This window comes from Scyliorhinus torazame, chromosome 17 (assembly GCF_047496885.1).
Source record: "Scyliorhinus torazame isolate Kashiwa2021f chromosome 17, sScyTor2.1, whole genome shotgun sequence".
NCBI lineage: Eukaryota > Metazoa > Chordata > Chondrichthyes > Carcharhiniformes > Scyliorhinidae > Scyliorhinus > Scyliorhinus torazame.
The window spans coordinates 126,669,550-126,692,809 of record NC_092723.1 but is presented as its reverse complement, the minus strand read 5'-3'; positions in this window follow the sequence as shown (position 1 = coordinate 126,692,809).

Below are 23,260 nucleotides of genomic sequence, written 5' to 3'. Positions count from 1 at the left end.
TGGACACGGAAACAGTTAGTGGGAGAGTTGGACAGGGAAACAGTTAGTGGGAGAGTTGGACAGGGAAACAGTTAGTGGGAGAGTTGGACACGGAAACAGTTAGTGGGAGAGTTGGACAGGGAAACAGTTAGTGGGAGAGTTGGACAGAGAAACAGTTAGTGGGAGAGTTGGACACGGAAACAGTTAGTGGGAGAGTTGGACAGGGAAACAGTTAGTGGGAGAGTTGGACAGGGAAACAGTTAGTGGGAGAGTTGGACACGGAAACAGTTAGTGGGAGAGTTGGACACGGATACAGTTAGTGGGAGAGTTGGACAGGGAAACAGTTAGTGGGAGAGTTGGACACGGAAACAGTTAGTGGGAGAGTTGGACAGGGAAACAGTTAGTGGGAGAGTTGGACAGGGAAACAGTTAGTGGGAGAGTTGGACAGGGAAACAGTTAGTGGGAGAGTTGGACAGGGAAACAGTTAGTGGGAGAGTTGGACAGGGAAACAGTTAGTGGGAGAGTTGGACACGGAAACAGTTAGTGGGAGAGTTGGACACGGAAACAGTTAGTGGGAGAGTTGGACAGGGAAACAGTTAGTGGGAGAGTTGGACACGGAAACAGTTAGTGGGAGAGTTGGACAGGGAAACAGTTAGTGGGAGAGTTGGACAGGGAAACAGTTAGTGGGAGAGTTGGACAGGGAAACAGTTAGTGGGAGAGTTGGACAGGGAAACAGTTAGTGGGAGAGTTGGTCAGGCAAACAGTTAGTGGGAGAGTTGGATCAGAAACAGTTAGTGGGAGAGTTGGACAGGGAAACAGTTAGTGGGAGAGTTGGACAGGGAAACAGTTAGTGGGAGAGTTGGACAGGGAAACAGTTAGTGGGAGAGTTGGACACGGAAACAGTTAGTGGGAGAGTTGGACAGGGAAACAGTTAGCGGGAGAGTTGGACAGGGAAACAGTTAGTGGGAGAGTTGGACAGGGAAACAGTTAGTGGGAGAGTTGGACGCGGAAACAGTTAGTGGGAGAGTTGGACGTGGAAACAGTTAGCGGGAGAGTTGGACAGGGAAACAGTTAGTGGGAGAGTTGGACAGGGAAAAAGTTAGTGGGAGAGTTGGACAGAGAAACAGTTAGTGGGAGAGTTGGACACGGAAACAGCTAGTGGGAGAGTTGGACAGGGAAACAGTTAGTGGGAGAGTTGGATCAGAAACAGTTAGTGGGAGAGTTGGACAGGGAAACAGTTAGTGGGAGAGTTGGACAGGGAAACAGTTAGTGGGAGAGTTGGACGCGGAAACAGTTAGCGGGAGAGTTGGACAGGGAAACAGTTAGTGGGAGAGTTGGACAGGGAAACAGTTAGTGGGAGAGTTGGACAGGGAAACAGTTAGTGGGAGAGTTGGACAGGGAAACAGTTAGTGGGAGAGTTGGACAGGGAAACAGTTAGTGGGAGAGTTGGACAGGGAAACAGTTAGTGGGAGAGTTGGACAGAGAAACAGTTAGTGGGAGAGATGGAGACGGAAACAGTTAGTGGGAGAGTTGGACAGAGAAACAGTTAGTGGGAGAGTTGGACAGGGAAACAGTTAGTGGGAGAGTTGGACACGGAAACAGTTAGTGGGAGAGTTGGACACGGATACAGTTAGTGGGAGAGTTGGACAGGGAAACAGTTAGTGGGAGAGTTGGACAGGGAAACAGTTAGTGGGAGAGTTGGACAGGGAAACAGTTAGTGGGAGAGTTGGACAGGGAAACAGTTAGTGGGAGAGTTGGACAGGGAAACAGTTAGTGGGAGAGTTGGACAGAGAAACAGTTAGTGGGAGAGTTGGACACGGAAACAGTTAGTGGGAGAGTTGGACAGGGAAACAGTTAGTGGGAGAGTTGGACAGGGAAACAGTTAGTGGGAGAGTTGGACACGGAAACAGTTAGTGGGAGAGTTGGACACGGATACAGTTAGTGGGAGAGTTGGACAGGGAAACAGTTAGTGGGAGAGTTGGACACGGAAACAGTTAGTGGGAGAGTTGGACAGGGAAACAGTTAGTGGGAGAGTTGGACAGGGAAACAGTTAGTGGGAGAGTTGGACAGGGAAACAGTTAGTGGGAGAGTTGGACAGGGAAACAGTTAGTGGGAGAGTTGGACAGGGAAACAGTTAGTGGGAGAGTTGGACACGGAAACAGTTAGTGGGAGAGTTGGACACGGAAACAGTTAGTGGGAGAGTTGGACAGGGAAACAGTTAGTGGGAGAGTTGGACAGGGAAACAGTTAGTGGGAGAGTTGGACAGGGAAACAGTTAGTGGGAGAGTTGGACAGGGAAACAGTTAGTGGGAGAGTTGGACAGGGAAACAGTTAGTGGGAGAGTTGGTCAGGCAAACAGTTAGTGGGAGAGTTGGATCAGAAACAGTTAGTGGGAGAGTTGGACAGGGAAACAGTTAGTGGGAGAGTTGGACAGGGAAACAGTTAGTGGGAGAGTTGGACAGGGAAACAGTTAGTGGGAGAGTTGGACAGAGAAACAGTTAGTGGGAGAGATGGAGACGGAAACAGTTAGTGGGAGAGTTGGACAGAGAAACAGTTAGTGGGAGAGTTGGACAGGGAAACAGTTAGTGGGAGAGTTGGACACGGAAACAGTTAGTGGGAGAGTTGGACACGGATACAGTTAGTGGGAGAGTTGGACAGGGAAACAGTTAGTGGGAGAGTTGGACAGGGAAACAGTTAGTGGGAGAGTTGGACAGGGAAACAGTTAGTGGGAGAGTTGGACAGGGAAACAGTTAGTGGGAGAGTTGGACAGGGAAACAGTTAGTGGGAGAGTTGGACAGGGAAACAGTTAGTGGGAGAGTTGGACAGAGAAACAGTTAGTGGGAGAGTTGGACACGGAAACAGTTAGTGGGAGAGTTGGACAGGGAAACAGTTAGTGGGAGAGTTGGACAGGGAAACAGTTAGTGGGAGAGTTGGACACGGAAACAGTTAGTGGGAGAGTTGGACACGGATACAGTTAGTGGGAGAGTTGGACAGGGAAACAGTTAGTGGGAGAGTTGGACACGGAAACAGTTAGTGGGAGAGTTGGACAGGGAAACAGTTAGTGGGAGAGTTGGACAGGGAAACAGTTAGTGGGAGAGTTGGACAGGGAAACAGTTAGTGGGAGAGTTGGACAGGGAAACAGTTAGTGGGAGAGTTGGACAGGGAAACAGTTAGTGGGAGAGTTGGACACGGAAACAGTTAGTGGGAGAGTTGGACACGGAAACAGTTAGTGGGAGAGTTGGACAGGGAAACAGTTAGTGGGAGAGTTGGACACGGAAACAGTTAGTGGGAGAGTTGGACAGGGAAACAGTTAGTGGGAGAGTTGGACACGGAAACAGTTAGTGGGAGAGTTGGACAGGGAAACAGTTAGTGGGAGAGTTGGACAGGGAAACAGTTAGTGGGAGAGTTGGACAGGGAAACAGTTAGTGGGAGAGTTGGACAGGGAAACAGTTAGTGGGAGAGTTGGACAGGGGAACAGTTAGTGGGAGAGTTGGACAGGGAAACAGTTAGTGGGAGAGTTGGACAGGCAAACAGTTAGTGGGAGAGTTGGATCAGAAAATGTTAGTGGGAGAGTTGGACAGGGAAACAGTTAGTGGGAGAGTTGGACAGGGAAACAGTTAGTGGGAGAGTTGGACAGGGAAACAGTTAGTGGGAGAGTTGGACACGGAAACAGTTAGTGGGAGAGTTGGACAGGGAAACAGTTAGCGGGAGAGTTGGACAGGGAAACAGTTAGTGGGAGAGTTGGACAGGGAAACAGTTAGTGGGAGAGTTGGACGCGGAAACAGTTAGTGGGAGAGTTGGACGTGGAAACAGTTAGCGGGAGAGTTGGACAGGGAAACAGTTAGTGGGAGAGTTGGACAGGGAAAAAGTTAGTGGGAGAGTTGGACAGAGAAACAGTTAGTGGGAGAGTTGGACACGGAAACAGCTAGTGGGAGAGTTGGACAGGGAAACAGTTAGTGGGAGAGTTGGATCAGAAACAGTTAGTGGGAGAGTTGGACAGGGAAACAGTTAGTGGGAGAGTTGGACAGGGAAACAGTTAGTGGGAGAGTTGGACGCGGAAACAGTTAGCGGGAGAGTTGGACAGGGAAACAGTTAGTGGGAGAGTTGGACAGGGAAACAGTTAGTGGGAGAGTTGGACAGGGAAACAGTTAGTGGGAGAGTTGGACAGGGAAACAGTTAGTGGGAGAGTTGGACAGGGAAACAGTTAGTGGGAGAGTTGGACAGGGAAACAGTTAGTGGGAGAGTTGGACAGAGAAACAGTTAGTGGGAGAGATGGAGACGGAAACAGTTAGTGGGAGAGTTGGACAGAGAAACAGTTAGTGGGAGAGTTGGACAGGGAAACAGTTAGTGGGAGAGTTGGACACGGAAACAGTTAGTGGGAGAGTTGGACACGGATACAGTTAGTGGGAGAGTTGGACAGGGAAACAGTTAGTGGGAGAGTTGGACACGGAAACAGTTACTGGGAGAGTTGGACACGGAAACAGTTAGTGGGAGAGTTGGGCACGGATACAGTTAGTGGGAGAGTTGGACAGGGAAACAGTTAGTGGGAGAGTTGGACACGGAAACAGTTAGTGGGAGAGTTGGACAGGGAAACAGTTAGCGGGAGAGTTGGATCAGAAACAGTTAGTGGGAGAGTTGGACAGGGAAACAGTTAGTGGGAGAGTTGGACAGGGAAACAGTTAGTGGGAGAGTTGGACAGGGAAACAGTTAGTGGGAGAGTTGGACAGGGAAACAGTTAGTGGGAGAGTTGGACAGGGAAACAGTTAGTGGGAGAGTTGGACAGAGAAACAGTTAGTGGGAGAGTTGGACACGGAAACAGTTAGTGGGAGAGTTGGACAGGGAAACAGTTAGTGGGAGAGTTGGACAGGGAAACAGTTAGTGGGAGAGTTGGACACGGAAACAGTTAGTGGGAGAGTTGGACAGGGAAACAGTTAGTGGGAGAGTTGGACAGAGAAACAGTTAGTGGGAGAGTTGGACACGGAAACAGTTAGTGGGAGAGTTGGACAGGGAAACAGTTAGTGGGAGAGTTGGACAGGGAAACAGTTAGTGGGAGAGTTGGACACGGAAACAGTTAGTGGGAGAGTTGGACACGGATACAGTTAGTGGGAGAGTTGGACAGGGAAACAGTTAGTGGGAGAGTTGGACACGGAAACAGTTAGTGGGAGAGTTGGACAGGGAAACAGTTAGTGGGAGAGTTGGACAGGGAAACAGTTAGTGGGAGAGTTGGACAGGGAAACAGTTAGTGGGAGAGTTGGACAGGGAAACAGTTAGTGGGAGAGTTGGACAGGGAAACAGTTAGTGGGAGAGTTGGACACGGAAACAGTTAGTGGGAGAGTTGGACACGGAAACAGTTAGTGGGAGAGTTGGACAGGGAAACAGTTAGTGGGAGAGTTGGACACGGAAACAGTTAGTGGGAGAGTTGGACAGGGAAACAGTTAGTGGGAGAGTTGGACAGGGAAACAGTTAGTGGGAGAGTTGGACAGGGAAACAGTTAGTGGGAGAGTTGGACAGGGAAACAGTTAGTGGGAGAGTTGGTCAGGCAAACAGTTAGTGGGAGAGTTGGATCAGAAACAGTTAGTGGGAGAGTTGGACAGGGAAACAGTTAGTGGGAGAGTTGGACAGGGAAACAGTTAGTGGGAGAGTTGGACAGGGAAACAGTTAGCGGGAGAGTTGGACAGGGAAACAGTTAGTGGGAGAGTTGGACAGGGAAACAGTTAGTGGGAGAGTTGGACGCGGAAACAGTTAGTGGGAGAGTTGGACGTGGAAACAGTTAGCGGGAGAGTTGGACAGGGAAACAGTTAGTGGGAGAGTTGGACAGGGAAAAAGTTAGTGGGAGAGTTGGACAGAGAAACAGTTAGTGGGAGAGTTGGACACGGAAACAGCTAGTGGGAGAGTTGGACAGGGAAACAGTTAGTGGGAGAGTTGGATCAGAAACAGTTAGTGGGAGAGTTGGACAGGGAAACAGTTAGTGGGAGAGTTGGACAGGGAAACAGTTAGTGGGAGAGTTGGACGCGGAAACAGTTAGCGGGAGAGTTGGACAGGGAAACAGTTAGTGGGAGAGTTGGACAGGGAAACAGTTAGTGGGAGAGTTGGACAGGGAAACAGTTAGTGGGAGAGTTGGACAGGGAAACAGTTAGTGGGAGAGTTGGACAGGGAAACAGTTAGTGGGAGAGTTGGACAGGGAAACAGTTAGTGGGAGAGTTGGACAGAGAAACAGTTAGTGGGAGAGATGGAGACGGAAACAGTTAGTGGGAGAGTTGGACAGAGAAACAGTTAGTGGGAGAGTTGGACAGGGAAACAGTTAGTGGGAGAGTTGGACACGGAAACAGTTAGTGGGAGAGTTGGACACGGATACAGTTAGTGGGAGAGTTGGACAGGGAAACAGTTAGTGGGAGAGTTGGACAGGGAAACAGTTAGTGGGAGAGTTGGACAGGGAAACAGTTAGTGGGAGAGTTGGACAGGGAAACAGTTAGTGGGAGAGTTGGACAGGGAAACAGTTAGTGGGAGAGTTGGACAGGGAAACAGTTAGTGGGAGAGTTGGACAGAGAAACAGTTAGTGGGAGAGTTGGACACGGAAACAGTTAGTGGGAGAGTTGGACAGGGAAACAGTTAGTGGGAGAGTTGGACAGGGAAACAGTTAGTGGGAGAGTTGGACACGGAAACAGTTAGTGGGAGAGTTGGACACGGATACAGTTAGTGGGAGAGTTGGACAGGGAAACAGTTAGTGGGAGAGTTGGACACGGAAACAGTTAGTGGGAGAGTTGGACAGGGAAACAGTTAGTGGGAGAGTTGGACAGGGAAACAGTTAGTGGGAGAGTTGGACAGGGAAACAGTTAGTGGGAGAGTTGGACAGGGAAACAGTTAGTGGGAGAGTTGGACAGGGAAACAGTTAGTGGGAGAGTCGGACACGGAAACAGTTAGTGGGAGAGTTGGACACGGAAACAGTTAGTGGGAGAGTTGGACAGGGAAACAGTTAGTGGGAGAGTTGGACACGGAAACAGTTAGTGGGAGAGTTGGACAGGGAAACAGTTAGTGGGAGAGTTGGACACGGAAACAGTTAGTGGGAGAGTTGGACAGGGAAACAGTTAGTGGGAGAGTTGGACAGGGAAACAGTTAGTGGGAGAGTTGGACAGGGAAACAGTTAGTGGGAGAGTTGGACAGGGAAACAGTTAGTGGGAGAGTTGGACAGGGGAACAGTTAGTGGGAGAGTTGGACAGGGAAACAGTTAGTGGGAGAGTTGGACAGGCAAACAGTTAGTGGGAGAGTTGGATCAGAAAATGTTAGTGGGAGAGTTGGACAGGGAAACAGTTAGTGGGAGAGTTGGACAGAGAAACAGTTAGTGGGAGAGTTGGACAGGGAAACAGTTAGTGGGAGAGTTGGACACGGAAACAGTTAGTGGGAGAGTTGGACAGGGAAACAGTTAGCGGGAGAGTTGGACAGGGAAACAGTTAGTGGGAGAGTTGGACAGGGAAACAGTTAGTGGGAGAGTTGGACGCGGAAACAGTTAGTGGGAGAGTTGGACGTGGAAACAGTTAGCGGGAGAGTTGGACAGGGAAACAGTTAGTGGGAGAGTTGGACAGGGAAAAAGTTAGTGGGAGAGTTGGACAGAGAAACAGTTAGTGGGAGAGTTGGACACGGAAACAGCTAGTGGGAGAGTTGGACAGGGAAACAGTTAGTGGGAGAGTTGGATCAGAAACAGTTAGTGGGAGAGTTGGACAGGGAAACAGTTAGTGGGAGAGTTGGACAGGGAAACAGTTAGTGGGAGAGTTGGACGCGGAAACAGTTAGCGGGAGAGTTGGACAGGGAAACAGTTAGTGGGAGAGTTGGACAGGGAAACAGTTAGTGGGAGAGTTGGACAGGGAAACAGTTAGTGGGAGAGTTGGACAGGGAAACAGTTAGTGGGAGAGTTGGACAGGGAAACAGTTAGTGGGAGAGTTGGACAGGGAAACAGTTAGTGGGAGAGTTGGACAGAGAAACAGTTAGTGGGAGAGATGGAGACGGAAACAGTTAGTGGGAGAGTTGGACAGAGAAACAGTTAGTGGGAGAGTTGGACAGGGAAACAGTTAGTGGGAGAGTTGGACACGGAAACAGTTAGTGGGAGAGTTGGACACGGATACAGTTAGTGGGAGAGTTGGACAGGGAAACAGTTAGTGGGAGAGTTGGACACGGAAACAGTTACTGGGAGAGTTGGACACGGAAACAGTTAGTGGGAGAGTTGGTCACGGAAACAGTTAGTGGGAGAGTTGGACACGGATACAGTTAGTGGGAGAGTTGGACAGGGAAACAGTTAGTGGGAGAGTTGGACAGGGAAACAGTTAGTGGGAGAGTTGGACAGGGAAACAGTTAGTGGGAGAGTTGGACAGGGAAACAGTTAGTGGGAGAGTTGGACAGGGAAACAGTTAGTGGGAGAGTTGGACAGAGAAACAGTTAGTGGGAGAGATGGAGACGGAAACAGTTAGTGGGAGAGTTGGACAGAGAAACAGTTAGTGGGAGAGTTGGACAGGGAAACAGTTAGTGGGAGAGTTGGACACGGAAACAGTTAGTGGGAGAGTTGGACACGGATACAGTTAGTGGGAGAGTTGGACAGGGAAACAGTTAGTGGGAGAGTTGGACACGGAAACAGTTACTGGGAGAGTTGGACACGGAAACAGTTAGTGGGAGAGTTGGTCACGGAAACAGTTAGTGGGAGAGTTGGACACGGATACAGTTAGTGGGAGAGTTGGACAGGAAAACAGTTAGCGGGAGAGTTGGACACGGAAACAGTTAGTGGGAGAGTTGGACACGGAAACAGTTAGTGGGAGAGTTGGTCACGGAAACAGTTAGTGGGAGAGTTGGACAGGGAAACAGTTAGTGGGAGAGTTGGACAGGGAAACAGTTAGTGGGAGAGCTGGACACGGAAACAGTTAGTGGGAGAGTTGGGCACGGAAACAGTTAGTGGGAGAGTTGGACAGGGAAACAGTTAGTGGGAGAGTTGGACAAGGAAACAGTTAGTGGGAGAGTTGGGCACGGAAACAGTTAGTGGGAGAGTTGGACAGGGAAACAGTTAGTGGGAGAGTTGGACAGGGAAACAGTTAGTGGGAGAGTTGGACAGGGAAACAGTTAGTGGGAGAGTTGGACAGGGAAACAGTTAGTGGGAGAGTTGGACACGGAAACAGTTAGTGGGAGAGTTGGACAGGGAAACAGTTAGTGGGAGAGTTGGACAGGGAAACAGTTAGTGGGAGAGTTGGACAGGGAAACAGTTAGTGGGAGAGTTGGACATGGAAACAGTTAGTGGGAGAGTTGGACAGGGAAACAGTTAGTGGGAGAGTTGGACAGGAAAACAGTTAGTGGGAGAGTTGGACAGGAAAACAGTTAGTGGGAGAGTTGGACAGAGAAACAGTTAGTGGGAGAGTTGGACAGGGAAACAGTTAGTGGGAGAGTTGGACAGGGAAACAGTTAGTGGGAGAGTTGGACAGGGAAACAGTTAGTGGGAGAGTTGGACAGGGAAACAGTTAGTGGGAGAGTTGGACAGGGAAACAGTTAGTGGGAGAGTTGGACAGGGAAACAGTTAGTGGGAGAGTTGGACAGGGAAACAGTTAGTGGGAGAGTTGGACAGGGAAACAGTTAGTGGGAGAGTTGGAAACGGAAACAGTTAGTGGGAGAGTTGGACACGGAAACAGTTAGTGGGAGAGTTGGACACGGAAACAGTTAGTGGGAGAGTTGGACAGGGAAACAGTTAGTGGGAGAGTTGGATCAGAAACAGTTAGTGGGAGAGTTGGACAGGGAAACAGTTAGTGGGAGAGTTGGACAGGGAAACAGTTAGTGGGAGAGTTGGACAGGGAAACAGTTAGTGGGAGAGTTGGACACGGAAACAGTTAGTGGGATAGTTGGACAGGGAAACAGTTAGTGGGAGAGTTGGACAGGGAAACAGTTAGTGGGAGAGTTCGACAGGGAAACAGTTCGTGGGAGAGTTGGACACGGATACAGTTAGTGGGAGAGTTGGACAGGGAAACAGTTAGTGGGAGAGTTGGACACGGAAACAGTTAGTGGGAGAGTTGGAGAGGGAAACAGTTAGTGGGAGAGTTGGACACGGAAACAGTTAGTGGGAGAGTTGGTCACGGAAACATTTAGTGGGAGAGTTGGACACAGAAACAGTTAGTGGGAGAGTTGGACACGGAAACAGTTAGTGGGAGAGTTCGACAGGGAAACAGTTAGTGGGAGAGTTGGACAGGGAAACAGCTAGTGGGAGAGTTGGACAGGGAAACAGTTAGTGGGAGAGTTGGACAGGGAAACAGTTAGTGGGAGAGTTGGACACAGAAACAGTTAGTGGGAGAGTTGGACAGGGAAACAGTTAGTGGGAGAGTTGGACAGGGAAACAGTTAGTGGGAGAGTTGGACACGGAAACAGTTAGTGGGAGAGTTGGACAGGGAAACAGTTAGTGGGAGAGTTGGACAGGGAAACAGTTAGCGGGAGAGTTGGACAGGGAAACAGTTAATGGGAGAGTTGGACAGGGAAACAGTTAGTGGGAGAGTTGGACAGGGAAACAGTTAGTGGGAGAGTTGGACAGAGAAACAGTTAGTGGGAGAGTTGGACAGGGAAACAGTTAGTGGGAGAGTTGGACACGGAAACAGTTAGTGGGAGAGTTGGACAGGGAAACAGTTAGTGGGAGAGTTGGAAACGGATACAGTTAGTGAGAGAGTTGGACACGGAAACAGTTAGTGGGAGAGTTGGACAGGGAAACAGTTAGTGGGAGAGGTGGACAGGGAAACAGTTAGTGGGAGAGTTGGACAGAGACGCAGCGAGCGGGAGTCGTGATCGCTGATGCACGATCAATTACACAAAGATGAGAGTAGGATGTAATCGAGGCTTTATTACACTGAGATGTGTGGCCTACTACAGCAGCTGGCAAAATGGCTGCTGTATGGGGAGCACACATATTTACACTCCGCCTACTGGGTGGAACCAGCAGGCAGAGATCTACCCCCGTACCTGTAGTACAGGGGCCCTACCGTAAAGCACCTATATCAGCATCCTATATATACAATATACACATCAGTGGTGACTACCACATTCACCCCCTGTTAAAAAAACGAGTCCTGTGGGGGTGTGGAGAGCTATATACAGAAAGTTGTGTTTTAAAAGTACAGATAATATTACAATTCAGGCGGTCCGGTGCCTTGATCCGTCGTTGAGAGCGCCGCGGTGCTGGTGGTGACTCCGGCGGCAGCTTGGTCTTCGGTGACTCCGGGAGCGTGTCAAAATCCTCTTCATCCCCAGGTGTGAGCAAGGGGAGGACAGATTGTCCCGGAGCGGGGGCTGTGGTGGGGTGCACCGGGGGAGGGTAGGGGGGCGTCAGGGCAGTGTGGAGGTGTGTGTGGAACCAGCTGGTGCCAGGTCTGTGAGGGAGACTGTGTCTTGGCGGCCATTGGGGTATGCTACTGCAGGTTAGCGTGGAGTAGCTGTACCCTCTCAACCAACGGGTCCGCCTTGTGGAGTCGTATGTGCTTAAGGGGGAGTTCGGATCCTGGAGCTGCGAGCCATGTCGGGAGCGAAACCCCGGAGGTGGACTTCCTAGGGAAGGCAAAGAGACGTTCATGGGGGGGTTTCATTAGTCGCGGTGCACAGGAACGACCGAATGGAGTGAAGTGCGTTGAGGAGGACCTCCTGGTCGGCCAGGAGATTTATGGACCATAGGGCCAGCTGGACGGCGGTCCAGACCGTCCCATTTTCCCTCACCACCTCCCCGTTTCTCCTGGGGTTGTAGCTGGTCGTCCTGCTCAAGGCAATGCCCGTGTTGAGCAGGTACGGGCGCAGCTCATCGCTCATGAATCAGGATCACCGGTCATTGTGGACGTAGGCGGGGAAGCCGAACAGAGCGAAGATGGTGTTGAGGGCTTTGATGATGGTGGCAGACGTCATGTCGGGGCATGGGACGGCAAAGGAGAATCGGGAATATTCATCGACCACATTGAGAAAGTACGTGTTGCGGTCGGTGGAGGGGAGGGGCCCTTTGAAGTCATAGACAGAGACATAGAAGTTACAGTGCAGAAGTCTACGCTGAGGCGTTCAAAGGGGCGGGAGGCCTTCACCAGGCGCGCACCGTTTGGCCGGTAGAAGTGCGTTTTACACTCCGCGCAGACCTGGCAGTCTCTGGTGATCGCCCTGACTTCCTCGATGGAGTAGGGCAGATTGCGGGCCTTGATGAAATGATAAAAACGTGTGACTCCTGGATGACAGAGGTTGTCGTGCAGGGTCCGGAGTCGGTCCACTTGTGTGCTGGCACATGTACCTCGGGATAGGGCATCGGGGGGGGCTCGTTGAGCTTACCGGGGTGATACAAAATCTCATAATTGTAGGTGGAGAGCTCGATCCTCCACCTCAAGATCTTATCATTTTTGATCTTGCCCCACTGTGTGTTATTGGTCAGTGAGGAGAATGAATCTCCTGCCGGGCAGGTAATGCCTCCAATGCCGTACAGCTTCAACGATGGCTTGGGTCTCTTTTTCGATGGAGGAGTGCTGAATTTCGGAGGCATGGAGGGTGCGGGAAAAGAATGCCACGGGCCTGCCTGCCTGGTTGAGGGTGGCGGCCAGAGCGACGTCTGAAGCATCGCTCTCGACTTGGAAGGGGAGCGTCTTGTCGACCGCGTGCATCGCGCCCTTGGCGATGTCGGCCTTGATACGGTTAAAGGCCTGGTGTGCCTCGGCCGTCAGAGGAAAAACAGTGGATTGAATGATTGGGCGGGCGTAATACGAAAAGAACCCCAGGCAACATTTGAGGGCCTTGGGGCAGTGGGGGAGTGGGAGTTCCATGAGGGGGCGCATGCGATTGGGGTCGGGCCCCAGAACTCCGTTCTGGACCACAGAGCCGAGGATGGCTAAGCGGTTTGTGCTGAACATGCACTTTTCCTTGTTATACGTGAGGTTGAGGAGAGTGGCGGTGTGGAGAAATTTGGCAAGGTTGGCGTCATGGTCCTGCTGATCATGGCCGCAGATGGTGACGTTATCCAGGTATGTGAAAGTGGCCCGCAGCCCATACCGGTCAACCATTCGGCCCATCTCCTGTTGGAAGACCGAGACGCCATTGGTGACCATAAGACATAGGAGTGGAAGTAAGGCCATTCGGCCCATCGAGTCCACTCCACCATCCAATCATGGCTGATTTCAACTCCATTTACCCGCTCTCTCTCCATAGCCCTTAATTCCTTGAGAAATCAAGAATTTATCAACTTCTGTCTTAAAGACACTCAACGTCCCGGCCTCCACCGCCCTCTGTGGCAATGAATTCCACAGACCCACCACTCTCTGGCTGAAGAAATTTCTCCTCATCTCTGTTCTAAAGTGACTCCCTTTTATTCTAAGGCTGTGCCCCCGGGTCCTAGTCTCCCCTGCTAATGGAAACAATTTCTTCAAAGAATTCTAACAGGTTTGTCAGGCACGACCTCCCCTTACTAAATCCATGCTGACTTGTCCTAATCCGACCCTGCACTTCCAAGAATTTAGAAATCTCATCCTTAACAATGGATTCTAGAATCTTGCCAACAACGCCGAAGGGAACCCTCAGAAAGTGGTAAAGGCGACCATCTGCCTCGAACGCAGTATATGGGCGGTCCGCCTTGCGGCTGGGGAACTGGTGGTAGGCCGATTTCAGGTCTACTGTCGAGAAGACCCGGTACTGGGCAAACTGATTGACCATATCAGATATGCGTGGGAGGGGGTACGCGTCGAGCCGTGTGTACCGATTGATGGTCTGACTGTAGTCAACGACCATCCTGTTTTTCTCCCCACTACCACCTGGGCCCTCCAGGGGCTGATGCTGGCCTCGATGATGCCTTCCCGAAGCAGCCGCTGAACTTCAGACCTGATGAAGGTCCTGTCCTGGGCGTTGTACCATCTGCTCCTGGTGGCGATGGGTTTTCAATCCGGGGATAGGTTTGCAAAAAGGGAAGGTGGGTGGGTCGACCTTAAGGGTCACGAGGCCGCACACAGTGAGGGGTGGTAGGGGCCCGCCAAATTTCAGGGTTAGGCTCTGGAGGTTGCACTGGAAGTCCAGGCCAAGTAGCAAGGCAGCGCAGAGGTCGGGGAGGACGTAGAGGCGGAGGCCGCTGAACTCCACGCCCTGGACAGTGAGAGTGGCGGTGCAGTACCCCCGGATCGCCACGGAGTGGGACCCGGAGGCCAGGGAGATTCTCTGGTTAATGGGATGTACCGCGAGGGAGCAGCGCCTTACCATATTGGGGTGAATGAAGCTCTCAGTGCTCCCGGAATCCAGCAGGCATGAGATCTCGTGCCTGTTGACCTTCACTTTAGTTGAAGCAGTCGTGAGGTTGTGTGGTCGAGACTGGCCAATCGTGACTGAGGCGAGACGCGGCTGGTCGTTGGCGGTTGCAGGCAATGAGTGGCCGGATGAGGTGCCCGACGGGCATGGGTCCTGAGTCAGGTAAGATGGCGGCGCCCACGGGCCGCACGTGTCGTGGGGGATGCAAGATGGCGGTGCCCGTTGGTCCTGGGAGGAACAAGATGGCGGTGCCCACGGGCTGCACGTGTTGCGAGTCCGGCAAGATGGCGGCGTCCACTGGCCGCACGTGGTCCTAGGAGGGGAAGATGGCGGCGCCCACTGGCTGCACGTGGGGGATGCCAGGACAATAGCAGTGATTGAGCGGGCCTGGCACACTACAGCGAAATGTCCCTTCTTGCCACAGGTCTTGCAGAGGGCGCTCCGCGCCGGGCAGCGCTGTCGGGGGTGCTTTGACTGCCCACAGAAGTAGCATTTGGGCCCCCTGGGGTTGGTTGGCTGCCGCGCGGCACAGGCGTGGGATTGGCTGAGGGCGATCGCTGATGGGATCCACGATAGGGCAGCTGTCCTGCGGAGTCCACGATGCACAGGGGTGGTGGGCCGCGCGGTCGGGGGCATAGGCCTGAATGTTGCGTGATGCGACCGTAAGTGAAAGCGCTAGTTTTTTGGTAGCCACGAGGTCAAGCGTGGCCCCCTCTAAGAGGCACTTGCAGATGTAGTCAGACCCTTTGCTCGTAACAAATGCGTCTCTCATTAGCAAGTTCGAGTGTCCCGTGGCCGAAGCAGCCTGACAGTCACAGTCTCTAACTAGGGGGAGCAGGGCGCGCCAGAAATCTTCCACCGACTCACCGGGAAGTTGACGCCGCGTAGAGAGGAGGTGCCTGGCGTAGAGCGTAGTTTTCCTTCAGTAGCGCCATGGCCTCTGAGTAGGTCGGCACGTCCTGGACAAGTGGCAAGACGTTGGCGCTCAGCCGCGTGTAAAGGATCTGGAGCTTCTGTGCTTCTGGAATTTCGTTTGGCGCAGACCCGATGTACGCTTCAAAACAGGCTAGCCAATGTTCAAAGTCCTTTTTGACGTTGTCTGCTTGCGGATGCAGCTGCAGGCGATCCGGCTTGATGCCGAGGTCCATCTTCTGAAAAACTCAGTGTAATAAATTGATGCACGATCAATTACACAAAGACGAGAGTAGGATGTAATCGAGGCTTTATTACACTGAGATGTGTGGCCTCCTACAGCAGTTGACGAAATGGCTGGTGTGCTGGGAGCACACATATTTATACTCCGCCTACTGGGCGGAACCAGCAGGCAGGGATCTACCCCCGTACCTGTCGTACAGGGGCCTTACCGTAAAGCACCAATATCAGCATCCTATATATACAATATATACATCAGTGGTGACTACCACAATCCCTAAATGATGTCAGATTTTTGTTATGCCCCTACAGTTTTTTTGTAATTATTTAGGTGTAACCCTCTTGAAGTCTCTGATGATGAGGAATATTGTGCTGGATTCTCCGTTCCGCCACGCCAGATTTCTGTTTCACCCCTCCGGGGGGGATGTTCTGTTTTGCCGGCTGGTCAATGGGGTTTCCCATTGTGGGGCAGCCCCACGCCATCGGGAAACCCCCGGGCTGCCGGCAAAATGGAACACCCCGATGGCAGAGAATCCAGCCCATTTCCTTTTGTCACAATGAGTGCAATACCTAGTACAATTTGAAGCTATGATCCTCTGAGCAGAAACCATTGTAATTATTCTTCTTGGCCATTAGTTATCGATTGTTAAGAAAGAGGCATGTATTGTTATTTTTCAGCTTTATTCCAAATTGTGCTTGCTATAGCTTCAGACAGCACGTGCCAATAAGCTGTTTGTAAGCTTTAAGAACAGAGGGGCTAATTGCTGGTTCCACCCTTTCTTTACACCCATCCCCCCCCCCCCCCCCTCGCCACTTAATCTCCCTCCAATTGGCATTCCGATTGAAGCTGCAATGTTTCATGGGACATCAGAGCCAGCCAGGCTGGAACCTCCTGTCTACGGCCACCATTACGGTTTTGGACATTGCGACCCTCAAATTCCGTCCTGTAACCCCACTGATAATCGCGACCCATGGTTTGGAAAGGCCAGCTCTGGATGTTTCTCCCAAGAGTTTGAGGATGGATGGAGGGCAAAAATGCTGTACAAATCAGATGCAGTCTTTCTCCTCCCCAACCCGTGCAGAGCCTGTCATTTTCTCTTGAAGTTACATCCTAGGGTACTGAAGGAGATGGCTCGAGAAATAGTGGATCAGGGGTGGTCATATTCCAGGATTCTATAGATTGCGGAACAGTTCCTGAAGATTGGAGGGTGGCTAATGTAACTCCACATTTTCAAAAGGGAGGTGGAGAGAAAGCAGGGAATTATAGACCAGTCAGCCTGACGTCAGTAGTGGGGAAAATTCTAGAATCCATTCTCAAAGATTTTATAGCAGGGCAGTTAGAAAACAGTGGCAGGATCGGACAGAGTCAGCCTGGATTTATGAAGGGGAAATCATGCTTGACAAATCTACTGGAATTCTTTGAGGATATAACTAGTAGAATTGATGAAGGGAGCCAGTCGATGTGGTTTATTTGGATTTTCAGAAGGCTTTTGACAAAGTCTCGCATAAAAGATTAGAATGTAAAATTAAAATGCATTGGATTGGGGGGTAGTGTATTGACACAGATAGAAAACTGGTTGGCAGACAAGAAACAAAGCGTAGGAATTAACACATTTTTCAAATTGGCAGGCAGTGGGGTACCACAGGGCTCAGTGCTAGGACCCCAGCTATTCACAATATAAATGAATGATTTAGATGAGGGAACAAAATGTCATATCTCCAAATTTGCAGATGATGCCAAGTTGGTGGGAGGGTGAGCTGTGAGGAGGATACAGAGATCCTTCAGTGTGACTTGGACAAGTTGAGTGAGTGGACAAATGAATGGCAGATGCAGTATAATTTGGATGAATGCGAGGTTATCCACTTTGGCAGCAAAAACAAAAAGGCAGATTGTTATCTGAATGACCATAAAATTGGAAGAGGGGAACTTGCAATGAGACCTGGATATCCTCGCACACCAGTCACTGAAGGTAAGCATGCAGTTGCAGCAAACGGTAGAGAAGGCAAATGGTATGCTGGCCTTCATTTCAAGAGGATTCGAGTATAGGAGCAGGGATGTCTTGCTGCAATTGTACAGGGCCTTGGTGAGGCCATACCTGGAATATTGTGTGCAGTTTTGAGCTCCTTATCTGAGGAAGGATGTTCTAGCAACAGAGGGAGTGCAGCAAATGTTCACTTGACTGATTCCTGTGCTGGCATAACTGACATACGAGGAGAGATTGAATCGGTTAGAATTGTATTCGCTGGAGTTCAGAAGAATGAGGGGGGATCACATAGACACCTATAAAATTTTAACAGGACTGGACAGGGTAGATGCAGGAAGGATGGTCCAGATGGTGAGTGTGTCCAGAACTGGGGGGGTCACAGTCTGAGGATAATGGGTAGACCATTTAGGATAGATAAGAGGAGACATTTCTTCACCCAGAGAGTGGTAAATCTTTGGAGTTTGTTACCACAGGAAGTAAAACATAGGATTTACAGTGCAGAAGAATTCCATTCGTAGTTGAGGCCAAAACATTGTTTGGTTTCAAGAAGCAGTTAGATATAGCACTTAGGGCGAAGGGGATCAAAGGATGTGGGGGAAAGCGGGATTAGGCTATTGAGTTGGATGATCAGCCATGATCATAATGAATAGTGGAGCAGGCTCGAAGGGCCGAATGGCCTGCGCCTGCTACTATTTTTTCTATGTTTTTCTATGTTTCTAATCTTAGATTGCTGCACAATGGTTTTCCGATTTTAAGAAATAGACATCCATTCATATCTGATTGGCTGCGTTTTCCCCCCCAATTAAAATCTTTTATGGTTGATATTCTGAAGGGTGTACACATGCACATGACTGATCAAAGGAAACAACACTCACACAGTGTGGCCTCTATCTATTCGTCCACCCTTGCACCCATCCTTCATCTCACAGAATGGCAATAATGATTCAGTTGCATTCCCATTAGCCACGAATTGTGGGCAAGGCAATGAAAGTGAACATCACCTCGGCTTTCAATGTGACAGACAGCGTGCGATTGCCTTTCCACCCTGTTATGAGTAATGAAGTTGATGCGTTGGATTATTGGATGTGACAGGCCCAGCACATAAAGATTAGTTGTGCTGTAATTAAATGTGCTGTAGCCAGCAGAGTGTTTGCTGATATTTCTTCATGCAGAAGCAGTGGCGGTGGGAGCATTGCTCGTCGTACAATTCCCCACTTTGACCCATCAGTGACAAGGCAGCACTGCCCATACAATATGTTCCTGCTCAGCTACCGCCAATGAAGAATAAAAATAGAGCAACATGTCCTATCTTTTCTCTTTGCCCAGCACATAATGAGGGAATACATCCCTATCTTGTACACCAAAATCTTCTCAGATAGAGATAAAGCAACACATGGCACTATTTCTAAAAGTTCTCCCTGATGTCCTGGTCCAATCTTCATCCCTCAGCCAACATAACTGAGTACAGATTATCTGGCCAATGTCATATTGCTGTTTTTATTGCTAAGTGAAAATTGGCTGCCTCATTTCCTACATTACAGCGGTGACTATGCTTCAAATGTATTTCAAAGGCTGTAAACTAAAGGGGCAAAGGCAGAAAATGCTGGGCAATCTCAGCAGGTCTGACAGCATCTGTGGAGAGAGTGCTGAGCAAACATTTTGAGTCTGGACTACTTTATTTCAAAGTTTCATCCAGACTCAAAACTTTAGCTCCCTTCTCGCTCCACAGATGCTGTCAGACCTGCTGAGATTTCCCAGCATTTTCTGTTTTTGTCTCAGATTCCAGCATCTGCAGTAATTTGCTTTTATCTTCGTGTAAACTGGAGGGTTTTGGGATGTCCAGTGGATGATGACTGGGCTACTTAAATGGAAGATTTACTCTCTCTTTCTTTCCTCCTGGTGGTTGACAGTATCTAAGAGACTAGGGCAGGATTCTCCGTCCGTTCATGGTAGCGGGACTCTCCGTCCGTTCACGGTAGCGGGACTCTCCGTCCGTTCACAGTAGCGGGACTCTCTGTCCGTTCACGGTAGCGGGATTCTCCATCTGTTCACGGTAGCGGGATTCTCTGTCCGTTCACGGTAGCGGAATACTCCGTCCATTTTGTAGCCATCTGGGATGGCCACTTATAACTAGGGACAGAGAAACTCGCAAAGCCTAGCGGGTAAAATGGACAAGTCAAAACTCAGGCAGGCTCAGAGCCTGAAATGTATATTTGCAAGCAAGAAGTCCAGACGGTATCGAAACTCCGACCAATTAGCATTTTGATGGGCCGATTAACATTTGATGGCCCATCTTCACCAGAACAAAGGACTGGTATTCGAGCGACCGGTACAGTCCCAGACATTTTGGCCCCACTCCCTGTTCAGGGGAAGCGTCAACAATGGGGACATGTCCAGCCATCCAGATCCCCGCCCACTTATTGGTTAGGAATCGAACAGAGTGATCAGGGATCACCCAATTAGTGGGGCCCAAACTGAAGGACCGCCCAAAAGAGCGCGAAAACCCCCAAGTATAAGAAGAAGCGTCCGCCACATGTTCGCTCTCTCTTGGACCTGGTGCTCCGGCCACGGCCATTTCCAATTGCAGCACCACCAGAAGCAAGTCCAAGTTCAACGCTCGCTACCAGACGGACGAGTCCAGCTGAGCAGCAGTTACCCCTTCGGATCTCGATAGATCCAGAATCGAACAGCGGCCACTGTTTCTCTGACCTAAACCGGGTGCCCGAAGTTAAGTACAGGTTGTCTTAGTCAATAGGTGTAATTAACTAGTAGTGTTTATGTGGCATGACTAATTGTGTGTAAATAAAGTAACCTTGACCTTGAACTAACTAACTGGTGTTTGGCTCTTTGATCGATAGCCGGTTGAACATTCTGGTGGTACCATTGGATACCTGGTGACTCTGAGCATTAGAACATAGATATCATAAGAACATAAGAACTAGGAGCAGGAGTAGGCCATCTGGCCCCTCGAGCCTACTCCACCATTCAATGAGATTATGTCTGATCTTTTGTGGACTCAGCTCCACCTTCCGGCCCGAACACCATAACCCTTAATCCCTTTATTCTTCAAAAAACTATCTATCTTTATCTTAAAAACATTTCATGAAGGAGCCTCTACTACTTCACTGGGCAAGGAATTCCATAGATTCACAACCCTTTGGGTGAAGAAGTTTCTCCTAAACTCAGTCCTAAATCTACTTCCCCTTATTTTGAGGCTATGCCCCCTAGTTCTGCTTTCACCCACCAGTGGAAACAATCTGCCCGCATCTATCCTATCTATTCCCTTCATAATCTTATATGTTTTTATAAGATTCCCCCTCATCCTTCCAAATTCCAACGAGTACAGTCCTAGTCTACTCAACCTCTCCTCGTAATCCAACCCCTTCAGCTCTTGGATTAACCTAGTGAATCTCCTCTGCACACCCTCCAGTGCCAGTAAGTCCTTTCTCAAGTAAGGAGACCAAAATTGAACACAATACTCCAGGTGTGGTCTCACTAACACCTTATACAATTGCAGCAGAACCTCCCTAGTCTTAAACTCCATCCCTCTAGCAATGAAGGACAAAATTCCATTTGCCTTCTTAATCACCTGTTGCACCTGTAAACCAACTTTTTGCGACTCATGCACTAGCACACCCAGGTCTCTCTGCACAGCAGAATGTTTTAATATTTTATCATTTAAATAATAATCCCTTTTGCTGTTATTCCTACCAAAATGGATAACCTCACATTTGTCAACATTGTATTCCATCTGCCAGACCCTAGCCCATTCACATAGCCTATCCAAATCCCTGCAGACTTCCGGTATCCTCTGCACTTTTTGCTTTACCACTTATCTTAGTGTCGTCTGCAAACTTGGACACATTGCCCTTGGTCCCCAACTCCAAATCATCTGTGTAAATTGTGAACAGTTGTGGGCCCAACACTGATCCCTGAGGGACACCACTAGCTGCTGATTGCCAACCAGAGAAACACCCATTAATCCCCACTCTTTGCTTTCTATTAATTAACCAATCCTCTATCCATGCTACTACTTTCCCCTTAAAGCCATGCATCTTTATCTTATGCAACAACCTTTTGTGTGGCACCTTGTCAAAGGCTTTCTGGAAATCCAGATATACCACATCTATTGGCCCCCCCGTTATCTACCGCATTGTTAATGTCCTCAAAAAATTCCACTCAATTAGTTAGGCACGACCTGCCCTTTATGAACCCATGCTGCGTCTGCCCAATGGGACAATTTTCATCCAGATGCCTCGCTATTTCTTCCTTGATGATAGATTCCAGCATCTTCCCTACTACCGAAGTTAAGCTCACTGGCCTATAATTACCCGCTTTCTGCCTACCTCCTTTTTTAAACAGTGGTGTCACGTTTGCTAATTTCCAATCCACCGGGACCACCCCAGAGTCTAGTGATTTTTGGTAAATTATCACTAGTGCATTTGCAATTTCCCTAGCCATCTCTTTTAGCACTCTGGGTTGCATTCCATCAGGTCCAGGAGACTTGTCTACCTTTAGCCCCATTAGCTTGCCCATCACTACCTCCTTGGTGATAACAACCCTCTCAAGATCCTCACCTGTCATAGCCTCATTTCCATCAGTCACTGGCATGTTATTTGTGGCTTCCACTGTGAAGACCGACCCAAAAAACCTGTTCAGTTCCTCAGCCATTTCCTCATCTCCCATTATTAAATCTCCCTTCTCAACCTCTAAAGGACCAATATTCACCTTAGCCACTCTTTTTTGTTTTATGTATTTGTCGAAACTTTTACGATCTGTTTTTATATTCTGAGCAAGTTTACTCTCATAATCTATCTTATTCTTCTTTATAGCTTTTTTAGTAGCTTTCTGTTGCCCCCTAAAGATTTCCCAGTCCTCTAGTCTCCCACTGATCTTTGCTACTTTGTATGTTTTTTCCTTCAATTTGATACTCTCCCTTATTTCCTTAGATATCCACGGTCGATTTTCCCTCTTTTTACCGTCCTTCCTTTTTGTTGGTATAAACCTTTGCTGAGCACTGTGAAAAATCACTTGGAAGGTTCTCCACTGTTCCTCAACTGTTTCACTATAAATTCTTTGCTCCAAGTCTACCTTAGCTAGTTCTTCTCTCATCCCATTGTAATCTCCTTTGTTTAAGCACAAAACACTAGTGCTTGATTTTACCTTCTCACCCTCCATCTGTATTTTAAATTCCACCATATTGTGATCGATCCTTCCGAGAGGATCCCTAACTATGAGATCCTGAATCAATCCTGTCTCATTACATAGGACCAGATCTAGGACTGCTTGTTCCCTCATAGGTTCCATTACATACTGTTCTAGGAAACTATCGTGGATACATTCTATAAACTCCTCCTCAAGGCTGCCTTGACCAACCTGGTTAAACCAATCAACATGTAGATTAAAATCCCCCATGATAACTGCTGTACCATTTCTACATGCATCTGTTATTTCTTTGTTTATTGCCTGCCCCACCACAATGTTACTATTTGGTGGCCTATAGATTACTCCTATCAGTGACTTTTTCGCCTTACTATTCCTGATTTCCACCCAAATGGATTCAACCTTATCCTCCATAGCACCGATGTCATCCCTTACTGTTGCCCGGATGTCATCCTTAAATAACAGAGCTACACCACCTCCCTTACCATCCACTCTGTCCTTCCGAAAAGTTTGATACCCTCGGATATTTAACTCCCAGTCGTGACCATCCTTTAACCATGTTTCAGTAATGGCCACTAAATCATAGTCATTCACGATGATTTGCGCCATCAACTCATTTACCTTATTCCGAATACTACGAGCATTCAGGTAAAGTACATTTATGTTGGCTTTTTTACCTCTGTTCTGAATCTTAACACCTCGCTCAGTAACCTCTCCTAAGTTATA